Source organism: Mus caroli, unplaced genomic scaffold (genome assembly GCF_978045245.1).
Source record: "Mus caroli unplaced genomic scaffold, Mus_caroli_1 scaffold_2, whole genome shotgun sequence".
Lineage (NCBI taxonomy): Eukaryota > Metazoa > Chordata > Mammalia > Rodentia > Muridae > Mus > Mus caroli.
In genome coordinates, this window is record NW_028227257.1 from 75,883,247 (window position 1) to 75,896,779 (window position 13,533).

General features: G+C 39.9%; 1 protein-coding gene across 1 annotated transcript in view; it reads right to left on the bottom strand.

The window, feature by feature from the left end:
* Ccdc73 (coiled-coil domain containing 73) overlaps nt 1-11,793 on the bottom strand; it is a 111,697-nt gene extending 99,904 nt beyond the window's left edge. Inside the window, exon 1 of the mRNA XM_085834605.1 lies at nt 11,622-11,793. The gene's annotated coding sequence lies outside the window, so the exon portion shown is untranslated. The remainder of the gene's footprint in view (nt 1-11,621) is intronic.
* Between the last annotated feature and the right edge of the window lie 1,740 nt (nt 11,794-13,533).

Consider the following 13,533-nt stretch of genomic DNA (forward strand, 5'->3'; position numbering starts at 1 on the left):
TACTGGCAAGATTAGGAGAACTTAGAATCACTTATGTTGCTTATGGAAATATGAAATCATTGAGCCACTCTGAAAAACAGTTCAGAGGATAAATGTTGAGATAGCATGACCCAGAATTCTACCTCTAGGCATAAGCCCAGTTAAAATGAAAATATATATCAAAAAATTGTACATGAGTGTTCATGGCAGCATTAGTCTCAATAAGTCACAGAAAAATCACAATAAGTCACAATAAAAATTTCAAAATTAAAAATACCAAATGTCCAGTAATTAATGGATAAAAAATAACAAAATGCAACATGTCTATATAGTGGCCATAAAAAATAATAAAGTGCATGCTATAAGATGGATGAGCCTCAACAACATTTTGCTGAATAAAAGAAAGTAAACACAAAAGGACATGTGTCATTTGATTCTGTTTACATGAAGCATCTGGAATTGGCAAACCTAGGGCAGAGGAGAGGCAGGAATAGGAACACAGTTTCTTTTTTGGGATGATAGAATGCTCTGGAATTTGATAGTAGTGGGTGGTAGTTTCACAACTTTCAGAATTTACTACAAAACTAATGAGTTGTATGTTTTTAAAGGGTGAATTTCACAGAGTTACAAGTTTGTTTCAGGAAAAGAATAAGATATGTACTCACTTATAAGTGGATATTATCTGTTAAGTAAAAAATAATCAGACTACAATCCACAGACCCAGAGAGGATAGAGTTTGTTTGTTTGTTTTTCGAGACAGGCTTTCTCTGTATAGCCCTAGCTGTCCTGGAACTCACTTTGTAGACCAGGCTGGCCTCAAACTCAAAAATCCACTTGCCTCTGCCTCCCAAGTGCTGGGATAAAGGCATGCGCCACCACTGCCCGACCAGAGAGGATAGATAAAGAGGAGAGGTCTACGGAGAGACTCATGGATCTTCCTGGGAAGGGGAAATAGATTTTAGGGAGAGACTGTGGGTGATATTAAAACCTAGTGCTGTGGCAACGGCTGTCTTCTGTAACCAGGCCAGGCTTCTAATGGTGGGACTGAGACACCAATCCAGCCTCAAAACCTTCAGCCCACAACCTGTCCTGCCTGCAAGATGCACTGGGGCAATGGTGGCTCAGAGCTTGTGGGAGTGGCCGACTGATGACTGGTCTAAGGAGACCCAAACCACAAGGGAGCCCAAGCCCAACACTGCCTGGATGGCCATGACCGGGAAGCTGGATGCCTCAGAGACCTGGGGTAGAACCAAAATTACTGATTTAAAAAAAAAAAAAAGTCAATGAAATGGTTCCTAATGATATTCTACTATACTCATAGCTCGGTGCCTAGCCCAATCATAATCAGAGAGGCTTCCTCCAGCAGCTGATGGGAGCAGATGCAGAGATCAACAGCTAAACATCAGGTGGGGCTCTGGGAACCCTGCAGAAGTGGGAAGAAAGGATTGTAGGAGCCTGAGGAGTTGAAGAGAACCAGAATACAACCCACAGCATCAACCAAGCAGGACCCACGGGGCTCTCAAAGACTGAAGTGGCAACGGCAGAACCAGCATGAGTCTGCACTAGGATGAGCTAGTTGTTAAGTTGGGTCTCTACTGTACTCCTAACGGTGAGAGTAGGGTTCTCTATGATTCTTTTGCCTGCTCGTAGGAACCTTTTCCTCCTAGTGGGCTCCCTCATCCAGCCTTGTCATGAGGATCTGTGGCCTAGTCTTATTGTAACTTGTTATGCCATGTTCATTTTATGCTCCTGGGAGGTCTTCCCTTTTCTGAAGGGAAACAGAAGAGGAGTGAATTTGAGGGAGTGGGGAGGTGAGGAGGGATTAGGAGGAGGGAACAAAAGGAAGGCTGTGGTTGGGATGTATTGTATGAGAGAAGAAAAAAGGAAAAAAAAAGAATTTAAAAAGAGAGGCTAATGAGAAGGTTCAGACGTTAGAGCACCTGCTGACTTGCAGAGGACCCAGGTTCAGTTCCCAGCACCCACATGGTGGCTCACAGCCATCTGCAACTCCAGTTCCAGGGGATCTAGCATTCTTCTGACCTCTGAGCACCGGGCACACTGACTATGCACAGACTAAACATAAACTCAAAGTACTACACACAAAATAAAATAGTTTTAAATGAATGAAAAAAGAAAAAAATTTAAAAGACCTTTTTAAAAAAGAAAAAAACCAAGGTCTCACTATGTGGCTCCAGCTGGACTGGAATTCATGGAGATATACCTGCCTCTGCCTCTCAAGTGCTGGGATTAAAGGCGTGCACTATCACTGCCATATCTGGCTAAATAAGACATTTTCATAAGGAAAAATGCACCTTTTTTCAGAGAAAAGGAGAGAAAACATTTGACAGAACTTCACCTCGCAAAAGAATTTCAACAGAGTGAAACCACTCTGAGATGAAAGGTTGAAATGTTTTGTAGGGATGAGGAACAGACGACGTGACGGTAAACACAGCAGCAGCCCTACCTCTGGTCTATCAGCACCACGTGAAGGTGAGGTAAGCAGAAACTCAGTAGTGCATTCCAAAGACACACTTTGTTCCATATATATGAAATGTCCACAATAGGCGCCCACAGACACACAACATACATCAGTGGGTGCTGGAGGTAAGGTGGGATCATAGGGGATTGGGACTGCCTAGCAATGGGTGTGGGGTTTCTTTGAAGGAAATGTTCTACAACTGATTGTGGTGATAGTTACACAACTGGGAATACACTAGAAATAATTGAACTGCACACTTCCAATGAACTATACAACATGAAAGATTAATCTTAATAAAGCTTTGTTTCTTTTTTGCGGAAGCACACTGTAAAAACATCGTGAAACACTGAGGGAAGACTAATCAACAGGTTTCACTACTGGCTCATCAGGTAACAAAACTAGAATTCACTGGTGATTTCTCCCTCCACAGTAACAAAACATGTTAATATGTAGACATGTTTTCTCCAAGATTTTCATCTTCTCTAGGGAATTCTCCATTATTCTCAAGTGAAGGAGAGGGTAAAGTGCAGTACACATTCAGACAGACACACGGACGCTAGCACGTAAGAGTTCAGTGACACTACTTTTATCTTCACCATTTTACTGATCTTATATATCATGAACATTGTGAGTTTTTTAAGTAGCTTTTCAAAAGCTCACAATATAAATCTGTATTTTGTTGCAATTTAAGAGCTATAAAGGCTTTTCTATCTTTGAAGGTATTTATTAAAAATTACATCTTAAATACTCTACAATGAAAAGTAAGTTAGCCTAGAATCCTGATAGGGGTCAGAGTAATAACACAAAATGGACAAATTACACTGTCATTCACTTAAATTATTTAAGTTATTTAATTTGACCTGTAGATAGTCTCTTGTCTTCTCATCATGCCTGACTTTTAAGTGGGAGGTCTTCATTCATGATGATCCTTTAATGGAAGCAAAGCTTTCTCCATTTAACCCATGCTGTTATCAATCATGTACAGGGATAAATGAGCCTCTAAGATTTTGCCAGTATCACAAATGACACTGTGACCTGAGGCCAACATCTTTATTTGCTTCTCCAGTGATTCACTTCAGCAGATATTAACCAATTTTATAATCCATGAAAGGCAAAATTAAAGGACACCATCCATAAAACAGAATAATTCCTATCAGCAACAAAGTGATGTGTGTATTATCTTATAAATTATATGGCCATACAGTGTGGAAATGTAATGAAGTAAAGATGGTAATAATCAAATGCCTGGGGCAAACGCTAATATGCATTTAATCACACAGCATGAAGCCATTTGTCACTACAGTTGAAAGCGTGTGTACATAAAACACGTGAGTCACATCCTTATTGTTATACTATAACGGCATCAATTTCACACTATCTTTTCACATAATAACAATCACTAGGCTTTGACATTAACTAAAATTCTCAAAGAATAAAAATAAAATTGCCAACAATTTCTTCATAAATACAAGACACAACTTGAATTTTCAATCACTAAAATATTTTTCCTAAAAATTCTTTGTTAAACAACTATCACTTCCAGATTTCTTACATGTGCCCTAGGCTGACTGCAGCACACTTCCCTTCACTCTTAGGAACGTCAAGTCCACCTGATAAATATGTCTCCCTTATAAATAACTGTTAAAATAATACTTAACTACCAAATATGGGTCCCATTTGCCATAAAAAGTGAAATCTGGTGCAGAACTAATCACTTATCATGCATAAGCTGGTGAGATGTGTACACTGAAAAAGATCTGTGACTTAAAATCATACATACATATGTGTACATAAATACAGGCTACCAGGCAATGGTGGTCCATGGCTTTAATTCCAGCACTTGGGAGGCAGCTGGAGACCAGCCTGATCTACAGAGTAGGTTCCAGAACAATCAGGGCTACACGAGAAACCTGCCTTGAAACAAACAAAACCCAAAACCCATAAACCCTAATTATCTAATCTTGGGTGGATGGCAGCAATACTCGATGGACCCATCCTAAATCTGTCCTGTAATCTAATAGATTATAAACATTCCATTTCTAAGGCCCCTCTGCAAGTGCAGAGCTTGAAGCCCTCTGCAAAGCTGGCTGCATTACACTCCCCACACTCTGTCTTACGCTTGCAATAACTGTCTTAGCTATTATTTTCTAAATTTTTATCAATAACCAGATCTTATTCACTTTTGGATTCTCACATCAAATATAATAATTTACAAAAGGCAGGCATTTAATTACTAATTGATGAGCTGCATATTACACTGGAGGACATATAATATCACACTTTGGAAAAGGTGATAAAAGACATTTGGAAGCCATAAGCCAAAGAAAGGTAGCATATACAACCAGAGTGAGTCTAAGAGCACTGGTTTTTCAATAGACAAGTTTTGTTTTTGTTGTTGTTGTTGTTTGGTTTGGTTTTGATTGGTTGGTTGATTGGCTGGTTTTTGAGACAGGATTTCTCTGTGTAGCTCTGTAGACCAGCCTAGCCTCAAAATCACAGAGATTAGATTGCCTATACCTCCTGAGTATAGGCAATACTGAATTTAAGATTAAAGGTGTGTGCTACCACTGCCTGGCTTCTTTTTTAACACAATTTTTAATGTATTTTTATTTTATGTGTATGTGTAAGTAGCTGTGTGCATGTTTATACATCACATGCATACATCATGCCAGAGGCATCAGATCCCCTAGAGCTGGAGTTACAGCAGTTCACAAAATACCTGTTTTGAATACCAGACCTGGATCTTTTGCAAGAATAACAAGTGCTAATATCCACTAAGCCATCTCTCCAGTTCCCAAATAATTGTTTTTTTAAAGAAAGTATGAAGTTTAAAACAAAAACCTGGAAAGAAAGTTACTTGACAACCAATTATACTATAAAGGATATGGAAGAGTATCTACATAGAGATTTTATTTTCTTTTTACTTTATTTTGTGATAGACACATGCTGTTTTGCCTAGGCTGGTCCTGAAGTCCTAGGCTCAAGTGACTATCTTGTCTCTCCTTGTCAAGGAGTTAGAACTACAAGCTGCATGCTACCATGCATTTGTTTTGTTTTGTTTTTTGTTTTGCTGGTGATACAGGTGGTAGCAGTAGTGCCCACTGAGGTAGAGACTGCACCTAGGGCCTCATGCATGCTAGGCAGATATTCTACAAGTAATCTACACTTCTAGCTTTGTGTGTGTGTGTGTGTGTGTGTGTGTGTGTGTGTGTGTGTGTGTTTAAATCACACTTCATTATAAAGATATTAGAGGAAGATAGAATAATTCACTAAATCTTTCTGCTTTTAGAAACAAGTCACACAAATTTCAGTTGATGACCTCTACCAGAAAGGTATTTACAATTTAGAAACGGTAATGGATATGTTCAGGTCAGTGTGCGCGAAGACATAACAGACCAGGTGTTCTATAAAAGACAGAGTGAGCTATGCTTGGTGGCACAAACCTTTAATCCCAGCACCTGAGAGGAAGGCAGAGACAGATGGATCTCTGTGAGTTTGGGAGTTCCAGGACAGCCAGGTCTGTGTAGAAAGAACCTAGAAATTACCAAAGGTAGTAGTGGTGCATGCCTTTAATCCCAGAACTTGAGAGGCAAGAGGAAGGACGATCTCTGTGAATTCGAGGCCAGTCTGATCTACAGAGCTCATTCCAGAACAGTCAAGGCTACACAGAGAAACCCTGTCTCAAAAATACAAAGATGGGGGAGGTGGAAGAGAAAGAAGAGGGGGAAGAAGAGGAGGAGGAGGAGGAGGAGGAAGAGGAAGAGGAGGAGGAGGAGGAGGAGGAAGAGGAGGAGGAGGAGGAGGGAAGCCCCACCCAAGGCAAACAGAGTAGGCAAACAAGTTAACAAGAGGAGGCCATTCTATCTAAGCATCCAGAGACCCTATGCTCCCCACCTCAGTCACCTCATCTGCAAAATGAAGATGGCCCAGTACATTTATTTTTTTATTGTGTGTCTGTGAACATACTGATGTATTGCAAAAACTAATTATAAAAAGGACACCAAAATAGATTAAATGGTGACTGTCACAACATTCTGATTTTACTAAGATATGGAAAAAGAGACTTGAGACCACAAAAGAGTTCAAGAAATAATTATTGTAGAAAGATTTTCATATAGACATTAAGGAGAAGGGAATCAAATTTGTCTGAAGGATAGAAACATACTGTTAACTAACATTTATTTAGAGATTCAAGACCATTAGTAATTATTTTACAAAATAAGACATAAAACAAGACATAAAAATGAGATACAAGGGAGAGGTTTAAGACCGTAAGCAATCAAGAGGAGAGAGGATAAAGCAGAAACTCAACGATTTACATCTTCTAAAAAGAATCAGTAAACATTAAACAATTAAAAAACAAAATGGAGAATAATCAAAGAAGCAAGATCTAACAACTGTCTAGAGGAATATAAACGAATGCTGAGCTTTGTGGCAAGGGGTGGGGGTGTACTTTTCCCTTCCTTAGCAAGCAAAGTAGATAAGCTAAAACCTCCAAAATTCCAAGATCACTGAAACTGCAAAAAGGAATAGATTATAAAACTCCGTGTAAACCTAGCCAGGCTGCCCAGAAAGCTGGGAGATTGAGAGCTTGAGGCCAGCCATGACAGCAAAAGAGGATAAACCTGACATGGGGGGTGGGGAGCAAAGGCTTGCTCTGTGTAGCCCTTGCTGTCCTGGAACTCCCTGAACCAGGCTGACCTCAAACACACAGAGATCCACCTGCCTCTTCCTTCAGAGCGCTGGGATTAAAAGCATGCCCCACCATGACCCATCTTAAACCTAATCTTCAAAAACCTGAACTAAGGAGAATCTTAAACCCTAAATTATTAATATAAGCAAATAATGGAAACAAAGAAAAAATAATTCATTCAGTGACCAGAGATGGCTCAGAGTTTAAGAGCACTCTTCCAGAAGAACCAGGCTCAGTTCCCAGCACCCACATGGCAGCTCACAAACACCTATATCTCCAGTTCCAGGAGTTCCAACACCTTACCTCTGAAGGCACAGGCATACACATGGTACGCATACATACATATACACATACATACACACACACACACACACACACAGGCAAAGAACCTTACACATAAAATAAAATACTAAAACTAAAAACAGATATAAAAAAATATAGAAGTTGAATTTAGTGGGAAAAGTCTATAATCTGCTCCTCAGGAGACTGAGGCAGGGGAATCTTAAGTTCAAGGATAACCTGAGTTGCATGAGAGAATTTGAGGCCAGCCCAAGCTAACCAGCAAAACTTAGTCTAAAAATAAATAATCAAGCAGACAGATAAGCAGGCTGACTTACCTGTTTTCAAGGTATTCTAAGAAAGGAATAGAGACACACATATATAATTATAACAAGCTGGGCTGCGGTGACATACATCTTTAATCCCAGAACTCAGGAAGCAGAGACAGGCAGATTTCTGTGAGGTCAAGGACCAGCATGGTCTACAGAGAGAGTTCCAGGTTTATTCACTGATTATATAGAAGTAGGAAACAAATCTTGAAAACACAGTAGATATTTGATAAATATTTAAATTACTGTGTTTCAAAAATTATAAAAAACCATTATGAGATTCTTGAAAAATTGCACTTGTAAGTTTTGTGAGGGGCAGAGATTTAACATAAATTTTAGAAATGTAAAGATAAACATAAAATCTGAAATGTGTACAGATATGAAGGAGCTGAAAGCTTTCTCCATATGAGGATAAAATGAACCATAATAATATGAGCTAAGCTACTAAAGGTACTGTCAAGTTCCTAAGCCAATACTGTGAGAATTCTAGTCTACAAAACTGTTCAATTTCTTCGTCTCACTATTGGCCTAAGTTGATTATCTAGAATAATTTCCCACTAAGTAACATTGTTCTCACCTATCTGTTACCAGAACTGACAGAAAATTTGTCAGAAAGTATCAACCAAACATCATTCACTTCCTTCAACTGTAGTCCTTCATACATTTTCCAACATGTGTTCCATTCACGAATTCACAAAATACAGTGCAGTAAAACTGCAGGATATGATCCATTCCTAAGTCAAGAAATCAGTGTAGGCAGCTAAAGAGATGGCTCAGTGGTTACAAACACTGGCTGCTTGTCTGGAGCACCTGTTTTCAATTCCTAGCACCCTCATGGAAGCTTACAAAGTCTGCAACTCCAGTTCCAAAGGGATCTGACCCCCCATAGATGGCCTCTATGGGTACTGCATGAACCTGGTATACATACATACAGCAAAACACCCACACACACAATATAAAAATAAATGTCAAAAATAAAAATCAATCAATGTAATAGGCCTTGATAAGTCTTCTTTTAATGAAAGTATATACAAAAATAAAATAGAAACAATGGCCTGCACGTAAAGAGGCCTTTTGGTGTTTTAGTGCTAAGGATATAAGCTTCTACCAATGAGCTAAGCCCTCAACTTCTAATGGTTCTTCTTTTTTTCTCTCTTGACACAGGGTCTAATGTAGAATAGCCTCAATATGCAGCAGAAACTGGCCTTGAACTCCGGCTCCTCCTGCCTAGACTGCTGAGACTGAAGGTATGTGTTATCAAACCTGACTCTAAAGTGTATTCATTCATTCATTCATTCATTCATTGAGACAGGGTCTCTCTATATCCTCATTGTCCTGGAACTCACTATGTAGAAATTCACCTACTAGAATTAAAGGCATGCACCACCATGCCCAATCCTAAAATATAGTTCTTTTTTTTTTTTTTTTTTTTTTTTTTTTTTGGTTTTTCGAGACAGGGTTTCTCTGTGTAGCCCTGGCTGTCCTGGAACTCACTCTGTAGACCAGGCTGGCCTGGAACTCAGAAATCCACCTGCCTCTGCCTCTCAAGTGCTGGGACTAAAGGCGTGCGCCACCAACGCCCGGCTAAAATATAGTTCTTAATATGAGCTGTAATCTACAAAATTTAGGAACACTGTGAGTTTAATAGGAAATTGGGTTTATTATGTTCCTTTACTGGAGGATATCTTAAAGCCTTTGGTGACTTCCAAGGACCTTTTATGAAGCATCTCACAGGACTAATGCTTCTTAGAACACACATAACTGTCTTGGGACATGTTAAAAATGCTTACCGCACACTTGGTTTAAAAAAAAAAAAAAAAAAACAGAGTATTGCCAGAAGAGTCAAGAAAAAATCTAGAACTTTCACTGGATATTTATATACTTCTATGAATTTCTGCAATCTGCTTAAAATACTCTGCAAAATAACATTTGTACAAATAAGTTTAAATGCTTGTACCAATCAAGTTTCTTATCTGAAGTGTGAGCCTTCAGAGAATGGGTACACATGACAGCTTTAGTTAGGTTAGCATGAGTAGTGTTTAAGCACATGAGTTCTCATTCTGGCTCTGTCACTTATTGGCTATGACGTGCCAATAAATGGTCTTTGTTGTTATTTAATCTTTTTCCTTATGTGATAAATGAAGAATAAAAAGCAATGTCCTAGAGCCTAGAATTTTTATGATTGAGATATGTACATAATCATTCGGTCAGGTCCCGGCATGGTAAGAAGCATTCAGCATATGATATTCATTACTGTCGGGTTAACACTACTAGCACAGCATCAGTCTGCTTATGACATGCAGAGCTCAAGAAACTGAAAGCACTGCGCTGAAAGCACTGTGCTGCCGCCTAGTGGGCACTATGGCCTAAAACCAACGCAGCAACCAAACCTACTCTCAAGTCATGAAAACAGACTTCATAAGTCACCAAGTTATACAAGCGATTTTCCAAAGCACATTAACAACCTCAGACTAACCCATAAACCAAAGGAGTATTATCAATAGTCAAACTGGCTGAAGAGCTGAAACGGATTAGAGAATATGTTCTACCGCACAGTGTTTACTGATTTCTTTTCTCCTTAAGGTATAAAAGAAAGATAGTCATAGGCATTTGTCACAACTAAGACAAAAGAGAAAATGACCAAATATCACTGAAGCCCAGTTCCTCTCTCAATGAATGACTCTTAACGGACTCCACATGGTTGAAACAGAAGGTAGCAATTAAATACAGGATCCCATAAACTCTTTGACAGTTCACACTCACTTTTTTCGAAAATTCTACACGAGGTAGAAGATCAGAATTATGTATGAAGAATTTAAACCCATAATTCAATTCAGCATCATAGGAATTAAGAAGACAGTTTTTTGTTTTGTTGTGTGGGTTTTTTTGTTGTTGTTGTTTTGTTTTTGGTTGGGCGGGGATGTAATTTTTGTTTATTGTTGTTTTTCAAGACAGGGTCTCTGTATAGCCCTGTCCTCGAACTAACCCTGTAAACCAGGCTGGCCTCGAACATTCATCCACCTGCCTCTGCCTCCCGAGTGCTGGGATTAAAGATGTTTGCCACCACTGCTTGGCTGAAGACAGAAATTTTATTCCCAGCAAATTTCCATTTAAATCTATCTGTAAAAAGCACACATGAAGAATAAATAATACTGTCAAATTCCTGCATTCTGAGGCTCAGGCAGGAGGAAAAAAGATTTGGACGTCCTCCTGCACTACATACAAAACTCAAAATCTGACAGAATAAAATTACCAGAAGAAATACGGAAAATCTAAAAATTTCTTTGAATATTTACATACTTCCATGATTTGAAGTTATATTTTTTCCCTATACTTGAACTGTTCTGTAAAGTAATACCCACCAATTCACTAAATTTTTAAAATGTGACAAAATGTCAGGCAGTGGTGGCGCACTCCTTTAATCCCAGCACTTGGGAGGCAGAGGCAGGAGGATTTCTGAGTTCGAAGCCAGCCTGGTCTACAGAGTGAGTTCCAGGACAGCCAGGCCTACAACAGAGAAACCCTGTCTCTGAGCAGTCGACTCCGTTAAAACTTTTGACAAGGGTGTCCAACATTATAACGCTGTATTCATAACGTAAATGTGGGTCAAACAAAAGCAAACACCCTAAAGCACACAACCCAATTAAGAAAACGCAAGCGCCAGGAGTGGAGGTGCACGCCTTTAATCCCAGCACTCGGGAGGCAGAGGCAGGCGGATTTCTGAGTTCGAGGCCAGCCTGGTCTACAAAGTGAGTTCCAGGACAGCCAGGGCTATACAGAGAAACCCTGTCTCGAAAAACCAAAAAAAAAAAAAAAAAAAAAAGAAAAGAAAACGCAAGCATCGTATTACCAACCAGCAGACCTGATGGGTGGCGCCCGTGGTGGAAGTCTAGACACACCCGAAGGAGACTTGAGGGTGACCAGGCCTGGGGAAATCAGCACGAGGATTTGGTGGGACACCTGAGGTCCAGGGCGACCTTGGTAAGAACACTGGGTGAAAATATTAGAGCGACCTCAAACAGCGCTCAACGCAGAGCCTGAGTTACCTCAGCGAAGACCGCTCAGTGCTCAGCACTTCCGGGTCATCTTCCCCTACCCAAAGGCGCTTCCGGTTTTCAGTCCACATTTGTGCCGCTACCTTTAAGGAATTGGAGCGGACGTATGTTTGTTTTTCTTTTTCAAGACAGGGCTCTTCTTTGTAGCCCTGTTTGTTCTGAAACTCACTCTGTAAACCAGGCTGGCTTCGAAATTGGAGATCTGCCAACCTCTGCCTCCCGAATGCTGGGAGGACCACCACTGCCGCCCTGCGTATTATTTGGAGGGGGGGGGGGTTGGGACAGTGTCTTACTATGTAGCCTTGGCTGCCTGAAACTCACAGAGATCCGCCTACCTGTCCCTACATCCAAATTATTGGAATTAAAAAATTGAATTAAAGGACTATGCCACCATGTTCTGTTATGTTCGTTTTAAATAGCCTTTGGAACAATTTAAAAGCAAACAATAACAAAAAATACCAACCAGTGTTATTGATTAGGAACAATGAACACTGTAAGAATAAGAAGGAGGAGGTGCCTATCCATTTAATACCTTATGATTTTGGATGTTTGATGTGTTTGATGTTCATGAATATGTTATTCATCAAGAAGACAATGTAGTTTTTTATTTGTTTTTTAAGCAAAATATTACATAGAAAAGGAAATGTAGGGAGCAACAAGATGGCTCTAAAGGTGAAGTCACCTGCTACCAGACCTGACGACCTCTTAGTTCTATCATACGTTGTCCTCTTATCTCTTCCTGTGCCAGGGAGAAGGGAACAGGAAACAGGGAGGGGGTAGAAAAAGAGAAAGGATGGGAGAGGGAGAGACAGAGATAATGTTTAACTTTAGAGAAAAAGAAATTCTAATCTTATTGATTGCACCTCTTTCTCTATTCTGAAACCTAATACGATGGTTCACAGGTGAGAACTCATTCCATACAACTATTAATACAGTATGTTCCAGGCCTACAGAGCTTATCCATGCCACCAAAATCCTTGAAAGGACTCTGATCTAACTATACTATCAATAAAACATATTTAGAGTTGGAAAATGACTCAGTGGTTAAGAGCACAGACTGCTTTTGCAGAAGATCTGAGTTCAAGTCCACATGCAGTGGCTCACAAGCAGCTGTAATTTCAGTGCCAGGGAGATTCCATGCTTCTGGCCTTCCCAGGCATTTGCATACATATGCACACATAATTAAAAATAAAAACAAATATTGACACTGGAGTGTTGGCTCAGACATGCATAGGGTATACAAATACACATACAAGTCAAAACACTTATATACACAAAATAATACCAAAACACCTGGGGCTGGAGTTACAGGTGGCTTAAGCCACCCAGTGTGGGTACTGGGAGCTGACCATGGATCCCCTGGAAGAGCAGGGCATGCTCTTAGATGCGGAGCCTTCTCTCCAGTCTGCAAGCTTATGTATCTTCAGTTGTAACTCCCTATTGGTGTCTAGAGTTGACTCCTTTCTGGTAACTTTGCAACACCCCCACACTGAGTCAGCTTTTCTGGGACAAACCCTGAATTTTCTCCCCTGCTTTGTAAAGCTCTCTGTTTCACATTGCTATCAAATCTAGAAGTGTTTGGCTGTTACCATCCTCTTCTAATAATTCCTATCCACATTTCTCCAGATTATCTCCAGGATCCCATGCCTGAGTGTTGCAAGCTAGCTTCCTGTTCTCTAAGCTTTACATTTTCAAATTAGGACTATGTGTACTTGCCTT